Source organism: Lates calcarifer, linkage group LG24 (genome assembly GCF_001640805.2).
Source record: "Lates calcarifer isolate ASB-BC8 linkage group LG24, TLL_Latcal_v3, whole genome shotgun sequence".
In the NCBI taxonomy this organism is placed as follows: domain Eukaryota; kingdom Metazoa; phylum Chordata; class Actinopteri; family Centropomidae; genus Lates; species Lates calcarifer.
Window position 1 is genome coordinate 10,780,251 of NC_066856.1, and position 15,923 is coordinate 10,796,173.

At 39.9% G+C, this 15,923-nt stretch overlaps 1 protein-coding gene across 9 annotated transcripts in view; it reads left to right on the plus strand.

The window, feature by feature from the left end:
- Positions 1–8,793: 8,793 nt before the first annotated feature.
- The window catches only part of eya1 (EYA transcriptional coactivator and phosphatase 1), a 61,297-nt gene continuing 54,167 nt past the window's right edge, over positions 8,794–15,923 (plus strand). For 6 of the 9 annotated variants that reach the window (XM_051066867.1, XM_051066866.1, XM_051066872.1 and 3 more), the window contains exons 1-2: positions 8,794–9,011; positions 13,425–13,485. The gene's annotated coding sequence lies outside the window, so the exon portion shown is untranslated. The remainder of the gene's footprint in view (positions 9,012–13,424; positions 13,486–15,923) is intronic. The other 3 variants (XM_018673982.2, XM_051066874.1, XM_051066871.1) reach the window with 2 other exon arrangements.

Sequence of the window (15,923 nt, forward strand, 5' to 3'; positions counted from 1 at the left end):
AGTTTTGTCCAAGAGGTTTTCTCACGAGCCCCTCGACAAGCCTCATAGCATCTCCCTCCTCATACCATATATCAGCCTTCCCCTGCTGAGGGTGAGTCACCTCACCCATACCACCTTTGATGTCCTGAAGCTCCCGGAGCACAATTTGTAATTACTGTGTGGATAGCACAGCCGCATGCAGGCCTCAGTTGACTGTGATCTATAAGATTGTTTTAATCCCCCCAATGTTTTTTATGGCGTTCTCCTCACTTCCGTTTTGGTAACATCTTGCAAGTGCACCCTGGCCGATGTGGTTGCATATGTTATGGTGTAAAAATGTCACGCACCTCAGAGCTCAACTACGCTGAAGATGGACAGGATAGCCGCCGAGGGGCCATTACAGAGGCCTAGGTCAACGTCTTTGTGTTGCCTTCAGGAGCCGTAGGGGAAATAACCGGCAGCTCGTGTGGAAGGAGTGAACAGTCTGCGAGGACCCCAGGCGCACTCTCCCAAAATCTTCAAAGATCTCTCCCTCTGACTTTCACTATCAAACATATGTGCTATAAGAATGCTTTATATGATGGTCATATCTGCAAGGAAGACTTGGAGACAGTGTGATTTACAAAGCGGCGAAGTTTTCTTGGAATAAGCCGGTGGTGATGTTAAAAGAGGGTGGTTTTGTTGTTTCCTGTGGTGCAGTCTCTCCAGTGGCTGCGGTTGATTTGAGCAGAACAATATGTAATTGGGCAATGACAAAAACATCACATTAAAGTCAAACATTTTCTCAGGCTGTGGCTGTTATTCAGTTGAAAATGAATGAACTTCCACATCCTTAAAAAAACAGGAAAAAACCTCAGGATTAGTAAACAGTCTTAAAAATTCAGTGCTTCCGTTATTTTTTTGACTTAATGCTTTTTATTTATGAATATGGCTTCAAGCTGGAGCGGTTGCTGTGTGTGGTTTCTGAAAAACATGATCACATGTGAAAAGCCAGTTTGTGTTGTTCAAAGTCCTGGGTGACAGCTTAATGTGCCTTCCTAATTTATTTCCCCACCCATCTCTTGAGTCAGGACGAAAGAAAAAAAAAAAACCCTTTTGTAGAAGCAATAGAGGAGGTCACGCTATTGGGGACAGTCCGTTAAGCTGTCCTCACCTTTCCGCCTGACCTGCGCTTGCTTGAGATGTTTTCTAGCTGAGGCATCCTTCCTGCCCTGCGAATGGGGGCAGTGATTTATGGCCCCAACATGTTGAGAGGGAAGGGGCGAGGGAGACTTCAATTATCGATCCTGGAAATCAGGACAAAGCGGTGGAGAGTGCATACAAAGAGTGGGACGAGGAGGCCAGTCTGGGCAGAGGACTGATACAGAAAAGGAGGAGAGGACTGCACTGTGTGCAGCTGAGGCCATTAGCCTCTTCCCCTTTGCAGGGAGAGCCCAGGCAGTGATGGGTGCTCTCCTGTAGAAACAGGAGGAGTGGAGCAGAGGAGGGGCTCTAATAGGATAACTCCCTCATTAACCCAGGGGGAGCTGCCTTTCAGAGATGCTATCAATCCGAGCACACGTCTCCATCATGCCTGCCAAACTGTTGCCATGCAACTGGAACACACAAACTCTAAGACAGGCAGCATCTGTCTATCATCCAATCACACTATATACAAGTCAAGTCTATTGGAGAGGGAGAGGACACATTATGATAGAATAAAATTAGCTTTATTGCTAATCTTGAACATTATAAATAAAGAGAGGCAAAGTAGTAGAGGTGGTAATAGGCTGCAGACCCTCTGGGTTTACATCATTCTAATATTCACTATATGTTTACAGTACAAACAGCTGCATGGAGCTGCCGAGCACTTAAGGAATTGTGCCTCTAACAGGCAAAACGTACACTTGTTTTCTTAAAGTAAACATCATCTCCATGGTGAGTGTATTATTTAAAAGGTAACTGACAGTGCTCATAAAACTTCATGTGATGCCATTCTAGCCCCCTCATCCCACCCCCAATCCAAAATATGATGTAATCAGAGTCTAATTTAGTGTGTTTACTCTTAGCTCGCGTACAGTACGGCTGCTTTCTGCTTTCTGCCAGACGTTTAACTGAAAAAAAGCAGATACTTTGATTGCAGAAAGAGAAAAAAATAGAGAGACAGAGGGAGAGACTGAAATCGTTGAAATCCAATTTACTATATTAGTTTAGCATTTGAGTATTGAGGAAATATAACTTTTAAAATGTCATATTATCGATGAGATTTTTTGCATTTTGCTAAGGCAGGCAAGTTCTTTGCCTCTTCAAAGTAGTACCCACTTTGATTGAATAAGCTCCTTGCTCTATTGTTTATTGGAAATGTATGAGGAACGAGTGTCTCTGGACACCTTGAGTGGATAACCATATGCTGTCACAGTAGACCAGACGTGCCTCATATTGAGAGCTCTGTTGACCTGGGAATTGTGTGGGAGGTGGAGAGCGGGGGTGGAGGGGCACGGGGGACTTGTGAGAGTTTCGAGAGGTACAAATCAAGGATTTAACTACTCCAGCCTTCTCTCCTACTCAAAATGTAGCCTATAGTGTTTGATGGGCGCGCAAATTGCTTGCTGCAATTTAGAGAAGAAAAGAAGAAAGCAATCTCACAGTACAGAGCTGTGCGGTGAGGATGATCCATTTTGAATTGTGTGAGAGACAATGTGAGAGACAGACAGATCTCGCAATAGACGGAGACAGAGAGACAGACAGATATTGCACCAGTGCCATGGGTCTTTATTGGGCCACACATTAAATCAAAGGCAGATGTTCATTCCCTTTGACCAAACCACATCAGCTGTCGCTCCCCTTGTTTCCTCCAGCCTCCCCAATTATTTCTCAAAAAGGGACAAACCAAAACCAACTATCAGTAAACATGCAGACTCCTCAAATTCCATAAACGTCAAGCTGCACAGACAACAAGCCAGCCAGCCTCTGTTTGTATATCTGGGAAACCCCTCTCTGGTTCTTGAAGCAGGGCTACAGCTAGCACGCTAGTTTGGGAGGTGGGGAGGTGGTGGTGGGGTGTTATTATGGTTTAACATGCCAGCAGTTCTCCCTCATCATGAAACAAACCCACCAGCCTGTCAAACAACTGTTGCCTTCTTAGGGAAGCACATTGTCATTTGCTCTGTTGAAGTCTTACTTGTGGTCGAGTGTTGGTACCGCAGAAAAGAGTCAGTTTGTGAATTAGCAATGCAACTGAACCAAAATACAAACGCTCCTTTGTGATTCAAAGTGATCTGAGAATATGCAGCAGTGAGGGTCTGGGAGATTTCTACATAATGTGCTCTCGTTGTGATCAAACATTTGTAACTTAGAAACGTGTCATTTTAAACTAAGGGAAGTGTGGGCCGATAGGGCTCGCATAAATTTGGCAGCAGACTGAAGCTGTTAGGTCAGAGGTGAACCTAAAAATCATGCAGTAAATACTGCACAAATCCATTTCTACTTAAATTTTCATGGGAGATAGAACTTGTTCCCTTCCATTACTCTGACTGTGTCTCGGGCCGTATGAAAATGTAACATTTTGAGTGTGCTGCATATTTAGCTCTTGCTTTGCCCTAATGGTGCCCAATCAGTTCCACCAGGTCCGTTCCAATGGGGTAGGCGGCCTCTACCCTGATTACACTGAATTGTGGGTATTTCCTGCCTCTAAGCCTCGCATATGGATTGAGTAAGGCAGTGGCTGAGGGACTACCGTTTCTCTCCACTACATCTTCATTTCTTTCTCTCTCGCTTTTTTTTTTTTTTTTTTAACGGAAAAGCAAAACACTTTTGTTTTTTCTGGCTCTGCTGTCAAAATACTGAGCTGGGCTTTGGCTCAGTGTCTGCTCGCATGTAGCCAAGGAAAATCCCATGAGACAAGTGTGGCTAAATGCAGTTTAATCCACATGATCACTATCCGTCTGCAGACTCAACCACACCTATTGCTGACCTATTGCTTTGAGGCAAAAACATTTTCATTCAATGCATGTTTCTCGCTTTAGGGATATTGATATCTTCAGTACATTCAAGTCCTAGTGAAGGTATACATGTATGCGTTATGATTAAGTCAGTTACAGCATATGGGTTGTGGCCTGTTTTTATGGCATTATAAAACAGTGGGGTGGGTGCTTTACAAATCTAATAAGTCTTTTAGAATTATAACATCATCATGAAATATAACTGTCTGATAGAAATTGCCATGGCAGCACCTGTAAGTGACAATGTGCATATAAATGCTTTTAAAGCAAGTCTGCTGGCACCATTTTTAAATATATAACATTTTTATTAGGAAGTTCTCTTAGCTTGAATATCTACTAGTTATTGTATTATTATATAAAACCACAGACATATAATGTGGTAGAAAATAGAGCAAGTATGAGAGAAAGGAGTGAGATTTAAGAATTAGGGTGCAGATGGCACATCAAGTGGAATCATATCCAAAAAGAGTCAATAAGGTAATCCGTCTCTGGTATTCTGTTGGACATTTTTACCTTCGCACACTTTATTTCCTCCAAAAGTGATTTGCTTTCAGGAGCCAAAAAGATTCTGGTGATAATTTTAAAATGTAACATATCTGCCTGAAGTAGAAAAAGGCTACATATGATAAAAATGGAGCCAACTTTGGCAAAGTTTTAGAAAATGCCTGTTTTATTCAAAAACTGATGTCCCATAAAACCATCATGACTGAGTAAAAGGGGAAGAGGAGGTCTTGCGTTCAGTGCCAGCTTTCTTCATGACATATTAAAAAGAATCCACACATACCAAGTAATTGTACTGAGCAGTTTTGGAGGACTTCTCCCCACTACAAATTTCCCATACTTTATGCTATCCCACTGGACCGAGGCTTCATAAGCTCTTTTTGTGGGAGATTTTGGCATTTGATGCCGGTGCTTGTATGTTTGTATTAAACATTTTTTGGAACTGGGCGGCTCATTATTTTGCGCTCCGCTCTCAAACATTGGCCATACTTCCTCTCCAATATAACCGCTGATAGAGGACAGATTGGGCTGCATTTTTCATGGTTTCACATACCTGCAGGGGTATTTGATTTGGCAAGTGGACAGCTTTCACCTCAAGGCCATATACCACCGGGGCAATGAATCAAAGTATTTTGATTGTTACTGTAGATGCATGTTTGGATGTCTTGCAAGTTAAACATATAAATGCCCACCAATGGCAATTAATTACCAAAGGACACACCAGGGTGTATTGTATGATATTAAGTAAATAAATATTTTTTGAAGTTTATTAAATCCTCATAACAAGATCTACACTGCAAATATACTTTTACATACATTTTAGATTTCTTATATATAACATACTGTATATGTTGTTTCTTTTCCACGGTATCACTGAGGAGTAGTTTTTCAGGGTTGTGAAATGTTAAATGTTCAAATGGTTGGTATCCAAATGTAAACCAAAGGGTACTGCCCCACCAAAATTCACTCATACACAAACACTCATTTTAAACCCATAACATAAAAAAGTGAAACAGCCCATATCTTATTTATTTATTTTTAGAATTTTAAAACTCTGAATTACAAATTGGACCTTTAATTGACAGACTGACCTTCAAGGTGCTTCATGTTGCTATAACTAGCATAAAGCCATCTGATTATTCACCAGGATGAACAATCAGCCACTTTATAGCTTTAACTTCTTGAATATGGTACACAAAACTTTATTAAAGTTTTTCTACAGTGTTCAAAAAATTATCACATTGTAATCATAGAAAAGATGGATCAAATTCCTGTTTTTAGTTGCAATGCATAAAAGATATGTTACTCTCTTAAACTCAGTGTGATTGAATTAAGTAGTGCATCAGTGATTCATATAAATGCATAATCATCTATTTTCTGGAGGATGGGGAGGGGTGGTGGTGAGAGGGTTGCTTTTTATCTGTCCTCAGCTGTTTGGAAAGCATTTTGTTGTCTTGCTTCCTTCTCTGACTCATGCCGCTGTCCTGTGGCTGACAAAAGAGATAGGATGACACCTACTAAATTACTGGTGTACAGAATGTGATTGATTGACTTGTTGTTGGCCTGCCATGACCACTGGAATGTGCCTCGTGTGAAATTTGCCTCCAACAAACATACTGGTGCATACCTCCTCGGGTTACCTGTGTGGACTGCACACCAGGTATTATAAATCTCATTGCGTGATTTAAGAAAAAGGGCAAAGAAGAAGAAAAAAACAACAACATTTGAATAAAAACATTGCCTCCTCCCTATTTATATATCAAAGAAAATATGTACTTCTTCCCCAGGTGTGGGTTATTTCACTTTGCTCGTAATGTGATAGGACACTAATACAAAACACCTGACCTCAAAATGAAATGTAGCATATAATGTAATAAACTGTATTGTCTGATTGGTTATGGTAATTCTTCATTTAGCCACAATAACCTTAAGCTCAGCTGCCTCAAATCCAGTAAAATCACTTAAAACAGATGTGGGTCTGAGGTTCCAGATATATCTATGAAAAATGTGTCTCACGGCAGCGGTACCACCAAATCGGATCCTCAAGTGCATAGGAGTATCTTCATGCAGAGAAAAGCATTGGTGCATTGTTATATTTTACTGTATAGCATAAATCAAGAATTATAGAGGTGGTGAGAATACAAAATCGCCTGACATTTTTAGCGTGACAGTTCCGCCGTTCCCGCGTTTAAGTGGTGGTGGGAGCTTTGTGGCGCTAGGCCGAGATCTCCTCCTGTTAAGCGCACATCCTGTAGGCTTTGTCCCCTGGCAGTGACCTGATCCAGCAGGAGGAAGCAACCAATGAGAGAGATATTAGATCAGCTCCGGGAAAAAATTAATAAAATTCTCTCAAGTCTGCATCACCTACTGTACTGAACCATGAGCTTCATACACAAGAGTGAAGGCGTGCACTTTATATGCTTTCATCAGAGCGACTCCATTAAACTCCCCCCTTCTCCAGGTTCAAATGATCTATGGGCATCATGATACGCTTGTGGAAGGTGTTGTGTTCCTTACAGCGAACGTCCAGACAAGGGTGGTCTGTGCAACCGGATCCTTTGACATCACAGAGAACATGAAAACATGAAACATAGTTATTGATCACAGAGTCCACACTAATCAAATAGCACCCTGGTTTGTTTGAAGTTAAAAATGGTTACAGTGGGTGTTTACCGTTGCACTTCAGGACCCTCCAGCCGCACCCCTCTTAAACATACACAGACAGAAGTGTTATTTGTATTGTTAAATTTACATTAAGTCCATTTTAATTGCATCAACCCGCTAAACAGATCTTACAATAATGGGCCTGACAGAGAAAATTGCAATCATCTGTGAAGAGCCTGCGGCGGTATAATGGACAAACCTGATTAATTTAATCTTGTTGCACTCCATTATGGCTGCACTTTATCATTTCAACAGATGGAGCACCAAGAAATTAAAAAATGCTCTCAAGGATATGTGGCACTCTCCATCCACTCGCATCCCTTTATCTGAAGGTGTGTGGGCTGCTGTGCTGAAATGAAGGCTTGGACTGGAACCTTTGGATGAGTGCATTTTCAAACCCAAATGTGATTATGTGAACAGTCAATTGATGCAACAAATTATCTGAATTGTCTTGTGATGTATTGCTGAAGGCTGTTAAAGGACTGTCCATTCAACCATCTAGTCCAATGAGTTGATGAAGGAGTAGATTGCCTTACTATATGGAAGCTATTCACATAAGCATGAATGTTGCATTCATTCAACTGTGATTTATTCTAAAAGCTACACAGAAACTGTTTTACAATGTTGAAAATACTTAATTTTGTAGGTGTATCCTGTGGTGGGCTTTGGTGTCTACTCTGCATAATAGAGGATTTTAAAAGGGTCAAAACTCCAGAAACACTCATAGAATAAAGATTAATTTTATTGATGTTACTGTGTCAGTGGAGTTTTGACCTCTTTAGATTATTCCCCCTCTCCGTGCACCCTGAAAGATGGTGAAGTTGTGCCAGAAACCCCTACTCCAATGGTTAGTTTATATAATAATTAACTCAGCAGTTCCCAACTATTTTTATGTGTGACTCCTCATCATAGGTATCATGCGTATAAGTTGTGAGCAATTCAAAGTCAGTTTTCCTCTCATGGAATGCTTCATTTGAATTTTTGGAAAGGAAAAACTGCATTATCTCACAAGAAGTAAGCAAAAACTGGATAAAAGTCTGTGAAATAAACAGAATTTGTGCATTTGATTTTTTATTTTTTTTTTATTATTTCCTACCTAGGAAATTACTTCATGGCCCCAATAGGATCCTGACCAGGTGGAAACCACTAAATTAAAGCATCACATCTCTGATATTTTGATAGATTCCTGCTGGACTAGATACTCAGAGGGGAGGACTGGACTCAGTGAAAAGAATTAAACAGTCTTGATGGCTGCATAGAGACCTATGGGTGGCGCTCTAGTTCATATCCAGAGAGAGATGGAGATGTCCTGTATAGACCATCATAATATGGTTTACCACAGCAAAGTCCACTTTTATTATGTGGCGATTATCAAAGACTTATAAGTGGAATTTTATTCAAATACATAATAAAACTACAGTATATCTTCAAATTTGCAAGTATAAATTACAGCTTTGTCCATACTTACCCATATTATTATAGTCAAAGAATATTAGAAAATTATACAGCACTGACAAGCAAAAATATCCTGCTGTTAGCGACAAAAGTGAACTGTAACACTGTGTATTATGTTTTCCTCATGCCTACATTCCCTCGTGCTACATTTGATACCAGTGGGCAGCGCGCGCGGAGACGCCTGCGGACTTATCATGTCAATTCACTGGAACCGTCCGACTCCACCGCGGTGAAAAGTTTTAGCTTTTACACACGTCGGGCAACGATACGCGTTTTGTGTGGGGTTTTCACCCTCACGCATTCACTTGTTACGGACACATTTTCCAAGACAGCGGTGAAAGAAGTTTGTCGCTGACGGGTCCGAAGACGTAAAATTCATGTTTATCGATAGTGAGACTTGTTGCATGTGGTGACAGCGGTGGTAGACGCACGGTAAGCTAGGTATCTTTGACACGACTCCATTTGCAGTAACTCTACTTCTCTGTTACTTTACTGTCAGCCATGTCTTCGCAGCTACCAAGAGTTACCTATTTGTTTGACTTGTGTGGTGAATTGACAGCGTGTTATTGAGCTATTTCCAATATGGGCGGAGACAGCAGCAGCAGTTACTTTGGGAAGAACAGCTACAGCTCAATGAATCAGAGCTGTAGTATTAGCTGAGGCAGAAAGACTAGTGCGCAGTAATAAATGAAAGCACGGTAAACTGAGGCTTTTATACAGCAACAGTAACTCAATTTATTTATTTCAGTTATTTTTTTTGTTTTAATATATATATTAACTAATAACTGTAATTAATTTAGAAAATACTTATTTTAGTTTTAAGTGTGTGTGCATTACCTTAGTCTCAAAAAGTAATCACTGTTTCATTGATTTTTGTACTGTTGTAATGCAGTTCCTGTTAAAACAAGTCTCTGTGTGTATCATACAGTAGACCTATGAGTGCAGTTGCTTTGTATTATGTTACATGTATTGTCTCACATTTTCCCTCAGTGGTATATACTGTATTGTAAGAATAACATGCTTCCACTCCATGCAGAAATAGGGCAATGCAGGTAGTACAAGCTGCATGCAGAACATTTATCAAAATATTATTTGCCTTAAGTTAACAGCAGTTGTACCCAGGTTTTACTCTCATTCATTCTGCCCCAGGCTGCAGTCATTTTTCTGTCTAATTATTTCCTTTTTTACTGTGCACCACATTTGACAGTGATGGATAACAGGTTAAAAATGGACATTTTCTCCTCAGTTAGTGTATGTTGGATTGACTCAAGCATGCATGGTGTTCTTCCCTCAGACCAAAGGACCTTGGAAAGATTGTGTTCCCCTCTGCTTTTCCCATTCCAACGTGATACAGTTTGTCTTCATTTTCTCCTGACTTGGACTCATTTTCATGATATATAGCTGAGGCACATCATCAAGACAGAAGTGTAGGTTATGTCAAAGTTATGCCATCACGATAACAGTCTAGGTTGCAGAAGCAGGCCTTCTGCTAGTCCAGCAGTACTGCATAAGAGTCTCACTGAATCAGCTGTGTAAAGATGGTGGTTCCCTGATTGGATGTTTTTCTTTGTCTTGCAGAACAAAATTGTCAAATATCAGTAGTCCTTCAGGGTCTAAGTGTCAGCTCAAGAAGCCACATATTTATGCACCTGGTCAAATGTTATGATGAGGTTACTGCTGAGTATTGGCTCGTTTCTGACTAGAGGTCATACTGGAAGTGCACAAGTGTGGTGCTGCAGTTACAGTGGTAGAAAAGTAGAACAGAGTACAGAGATGATATTTGTCTCATCCTGTCTCCATTTTTTAAAATCTTATCTCAAATATTGGTCGAGGCGTACTACCAGCCTGTTAGGTGTATTGTATATTGTGTATTACATTTTAGCCTTTGGTGTACAGACATGCAACATGCATGATCAGAGGACAGGGTTATCTACAAAGTTGGTCTTATCTCCACTTGGTATTAATGTTTTTTGTAAAATATTTAGGGCTGTTATTTTCAATGTCGATTATTTTCTCGATTAATCATTTGCTGGTCCATGGTGGCATCCTCACATTCCTTGTTTTAACTTACCAACAATCCAGAAGTCAAAGATATTCAGTTTATGGTCACATAAGACAAAGAAAAACAGCAAATCCTCACATTTTAAAAGACTGTACCAAGGGAATGTTTGGCATTTTGCTTGAAAAATGACTTAAACCACTGCTGCTAATATTGTAATACGCCTCACATATTGTGATTGAATCATCATCTGACAAGGCAATAGTTTCATGATCCTGTTCATGGACTGGCTTGCAGAAATATCATCCATTTTATTGAAGATAGGGAACATAGTCAAAATCCTCAACATCGTAAATGACACATTTACTGTGACTTATGGTCATTACATTTTAAAGCTTTTCTTTCTCTTAAGGTGATCTCACATCCTCTGAATGATATATTTTATGGATGTCTTTATTGACATTGTGGAATACTCTTGTTTTGTTTTGACCCACTTTTCATTTTCGCTGCATTCTGTATTTCCAGTCGTTGACCTGAGATGGAACAGCTGTGACCTAAAGATTCGAGAAGCGAATTCATTCACTTTTTAAAAGTGTGGTAGCGCAGCAGGAATACTGCAGTGTATCATGTCTACAGCAATGAAAAGGACAATTTTCATTCACACATGTACCAGATTCCCTACTGTACCGTACATGTGCTTCACGTTTTCTTTAAGACTCGACTTCAGAGGAAAGTTCTCCAGTCTGTTCTCCTTACTTTTGAAGTTACATGCTCCTCCAATTACTGGGGCCATGCAGTCTCCCCTATGGTGTCCTTGGACAGCTCTTGGAGTGCCTGAAAATGTTGCGGACCATTAATTCTGGATTGTCTTCATCTGTTTGCATAATTTTCCCTCCGTAACCATTTTCCTCCCCCATTTTCACAGTCCATGCTCTCAGGTTTATTTATTTTTTTCTCTTTTATAAATGCTTGAGTCTTCAAGAGATTTCAGTTTTATATCATTTTTCAATACCACCGACGGCTGTTAAAAATTTTACATCTGCCCTGTTTTATGGTATACAGCCTGTCAGCTGTGTACTGTACACAGTCTGTGTGTTTTACAGCCTGTGCGCTGAAGTTGCCTATTGAAACACATCACCTGCCAGCTGATAGGTTTATAGACGTATTCCACAATATTTTCTATTCTCATATTAAACTTACCAAAAATATATAAAATCTGAAACACAGCTGAGCAGCCAATAAACAGATAATCAATTTTGTGTTAAAAAAAGGAGGTGTTTTCTTTAACCTCATGCGTTTTCTAGCTTTTTCAGTTAGACTAATTTGCTGTCAGGCAGGAGGTTGTTTTTGCAACTCAGGCAGACTCCAGAAATTAATTTATCCAAATAACCAAGTCCTCCTGGGCCATGGAGGTTGGGACACTGAAATGGCCCTGGTAGGCAAAGCTGCCTTTTGAAGTCTGGAATGTTTTGGCTGACTTAGAGCAGGCGACTGGAGTGGAAGGATCATTTTCACTGACCCATGGGATTTTTAACCATTTTCATATACTGAGAACAAAACAAAGTGAGGAAAATGCCTGAGCTGATTTGCATCGACTTTGCTATCAAAAACTGAAGGGGGGAAAAATGAAGTGAAACTGATTTAGGGGAGCTGAAGTTTTCTTTTTTTGCTGATTTGTGGAATATGTTGGTCATGACATATAATCCCTATCTGCTTAAAAAATCAGCAGTCTACTCTAAAAAACTAACTATGTTGATGTCACAATGCCACACATGCTGAGATTTCTGAAGACTTTCCAAATCATCGTTATGAGGATTTGTCTTTGGTTTATCTTTATTTTAATCCAGCCATATAATAAAAATCCCTTCATTAATATAGTTGGAGTTCTAATTAGGTGGTCATTTGGACTGTGGGCAAAGCAAATACAAGGTCTATTCTAATAGTGCAAACACGTTGATTATACACTTTCATTGTATAAATGCCCTCATTAGGTGCACACTGTTGGTGTATAATTCATTATATCCACAATGAAAAAATCAGCAGAAGTAGTTACATTAATAAAATTAATTTCTATTTATACATTGGATCCTCTTCAAAGACTTTTATTACAACAGCTAAATGCTGTGCTTTTATTAAACAAGACTAAGGAAAGGGAAGTGCAGGAAACCAGGCGGTCTTGAGTAACGGGGCCACTTGAGTTTCCAGCGTAATAAATAATTCACAGGTCCTGTGTGATGAGCTGCTGAGGACAGAAATCCCTAATGACAGCTTTTTATAACCTATGACTCAGCTGGCCATTATGCTTCTGACATCCCTACACAGACCACATCCCCTCTGCATGCTCAGTGCTCACTCTCCTCTCACTCCGCACTGCTTCACCCACCGCACCGACAAAAAGGAATTATATTACAAAGTACTACTGTATATGTAGTCATTTAATGAAAGGGAATGAAATGGAAAATGTGTTAATATGGAATTATTACATATTAAATTCATATTTGGTATAATTTTGTTGCTTAGGTGTATTTTGCCAAGAAACAAAGTGTTGGGGAAAAATGTTTGTTTTTCAAATAGGTGTTATCTCATTTTGCAACTCCTCCAAATGTGATGTGATAAATTACTTAACTGACAAATGACCCTAACTCTCTCTGCATACAGTTTTTATATGAAAAATGATTCTTTTACAGAATTAATTTATCACTCTCTCTTTCTTACTTCTTTGTTAGTAGTTTGTAAAATGTAAAAATAATGTAGATGTGAAAATAGCTGTGAACACAGTATGTTTTTTGTTGGAACTGTCCTAAGTTGAATTTATTAATTTCACTTTCTGTCGTTTCCTGCATTAGATCCATGCGGGAGGGACTGGGCCGACCTTAATGCCTGTTGCTTCTCCTGTGTATGTGTGAGGTAAGAGACTGAATAATTGAGTTTCTTCAGTCTGCTCTAGGCCTGTGACTGATCAAGTGTTACAGTGTTTGATTGGCATAATGGCACCGTACCCCCCCAGGTAAGGTCATTCCGAGCAACATCTGGGCCTATCATGCATTATGCAACTCCCAGTGTGAAAGGCAAGGCCTCATATGGTATTGCTTGATATCATTATTGTTATCATTTCCAAACCCCAGCTCTCACTAAGAATAGGTGGTTAATTTTAGATGCAAAAAAGATCCAATTACTCAGGCCTCTGCTTGTGGTTGTCCCCAGAGTTAGTGCAAGGAAATAAATCTGGTGGCCTTGATTAAGTACCTGACAATAGAGTTAGCACAGCACTAGTGGCTTTATAGTAATACAGCGGACATGGGCAATTAGGCCCACCAAGTAATTTACAGTACTGCTTGCAGGTGGTGACCTGGTATGAGCTGGGGACCACCTCAGTAACAAATTAGATCGTATAGGCGAGCAGAGTAGCAGCTCTATAGGACTTCCAAATAAAGCAAACCAATCAAAGTTTATAAAAAGCTTGACACATATTTCAGATTTGTTATGATTTTGTTTTTGTGAAAGGAATAACATATGGCACTGGGTTTTTTTTTATCCGTAATTTTCTGCAGAATGAATGATCACTTTTATACGTTGTTGATCTTTTTACGTCAGTGTGCAGCACTCTCCTCTCGCTGCTACCTATTAATTATGAAATACTGTAGGTCTTGCCCATTTCATTTTACTACGTCTTCCTGCTGAACTTGGTGTGAAAGGCTGCTGTTCTTAAATAGGTGTATAAAAGTAAGAGTGGGGAAAGTTCCCTCCACCCCCCAGCACCCGCTCCTCTCTCTAGCATTATGTCATCAGAGTCAAAAAGGCACGGCTGAAGAAAAATAGCTTGTTTCACACATGATAGACACCTTAACACATGGAGCAAATGGAGTGGGGTATGTGGCTACTTCTCTTTACTGTAGCAGACTGGCTGCCTTGATAAGAAGTGCACACATTCTTACATTAAGTCCATTATCACCCTTGAATGCACATATTTAACTGAATAGATTAGATTATTCTGAAATGTTAATTTGTCTTGTTTTTGGTAATCAGAGGATTCACCTTGAAATAATATACTAGAGCATCATCTCTTTTTAGACTATATTGTAACACAACTTTTGATGCTTTCTAAAGGCATTTCAATAAGGTTTATTAGATAAGACATTTATCATTGTGCTGTACTGTTTGTAACACTGAAGAAAAACACTGCCCTCTTCTGCCTGCCTGTCTGTCTGTCTGCTTGCCCACAGATTGAAACATTACTGTAGGTTTTGCTGTAGTTTACGGTGTGGAGACTGGCACCCTGTGCCTGTGGCTTATCAGCCCCTTGTACAGGTCAGCCTTTGGGTTGCAGAGTGGCAGGACCTCTGGAATAACTCTGACTGCCTTGATCCCCACTGTCAGCACATTGGTCTTAGTGGGAGCTGATTTCATCAAGGCCACCACAGTACAGTCGGTGGTTGCCCCTCGCTCCCTGTGACGGACCACTGCTGGGCTGGTTTCCTCAGCAAGCCTGTTTGATTTAACAGGAACATGTCTTGTGCAGCCAATGCAGTGTCTTCCTGTGGAGCTCCTGATAGGTGTTTGACTTGACCTCTTGGTCAGACACAGAAACGCAAAATTTTAAGTTGTTTTGCTTTGAAAAAAATGTAAATCCGAAATAAATTGCTAGTCTATCATTATTATATCATCTTTTAAACATATACTGTAATGTTTATGCTTTTATTACCAGTCAGAGCAAGCTCAGCACTGCATGGCTGTGGAGGCACGTCCTTCTATTTCCATCCATGACAAACACCCTGCAAATAGGGAGAAAAGCTAATTGGCATAAACTCCAATGATGTAAGCAGCACCACACTACTAACAGCTGTGTGTGGTCTGCTGGTGCTTGCGCAGCTATTTTAGAGCTCCCATCTTAAAAGACATATACTGTGTATTTGTGCTACACCTGCAATGCAACTTGGGTCTTGAAGACAGACAGAGTAAGCAGCAGGACATTTAGCTTTTTCCCTTGACAGAGAAAGGATTACTTTTGTTGAGCACAGCTATTATTTCTGACGCTGTGTCAAAACTAATATATGAGCAAGCATTAATATATAAAGCCTGACTTTCTATCTGAGATGATTGTATTTTCTATTTTTGACAATGTAAGCGAACATCACTTATCACATGCGCAGTTATCACATGCATCATTGTTTCTTTTTAATTTGACTAGAAGCTTTTATAACACAATAAAGAAAATGCTTGAATAATAAGAAAATGTTCCCTAGGTTATTTCCACAGATGCAAGTGTTAACTGCTTGTGCGACTACTGGAACAATATTTAGTATTTCTGCTACTGATGTTTAATCTGTCATTAGCCTTTAGGTGAC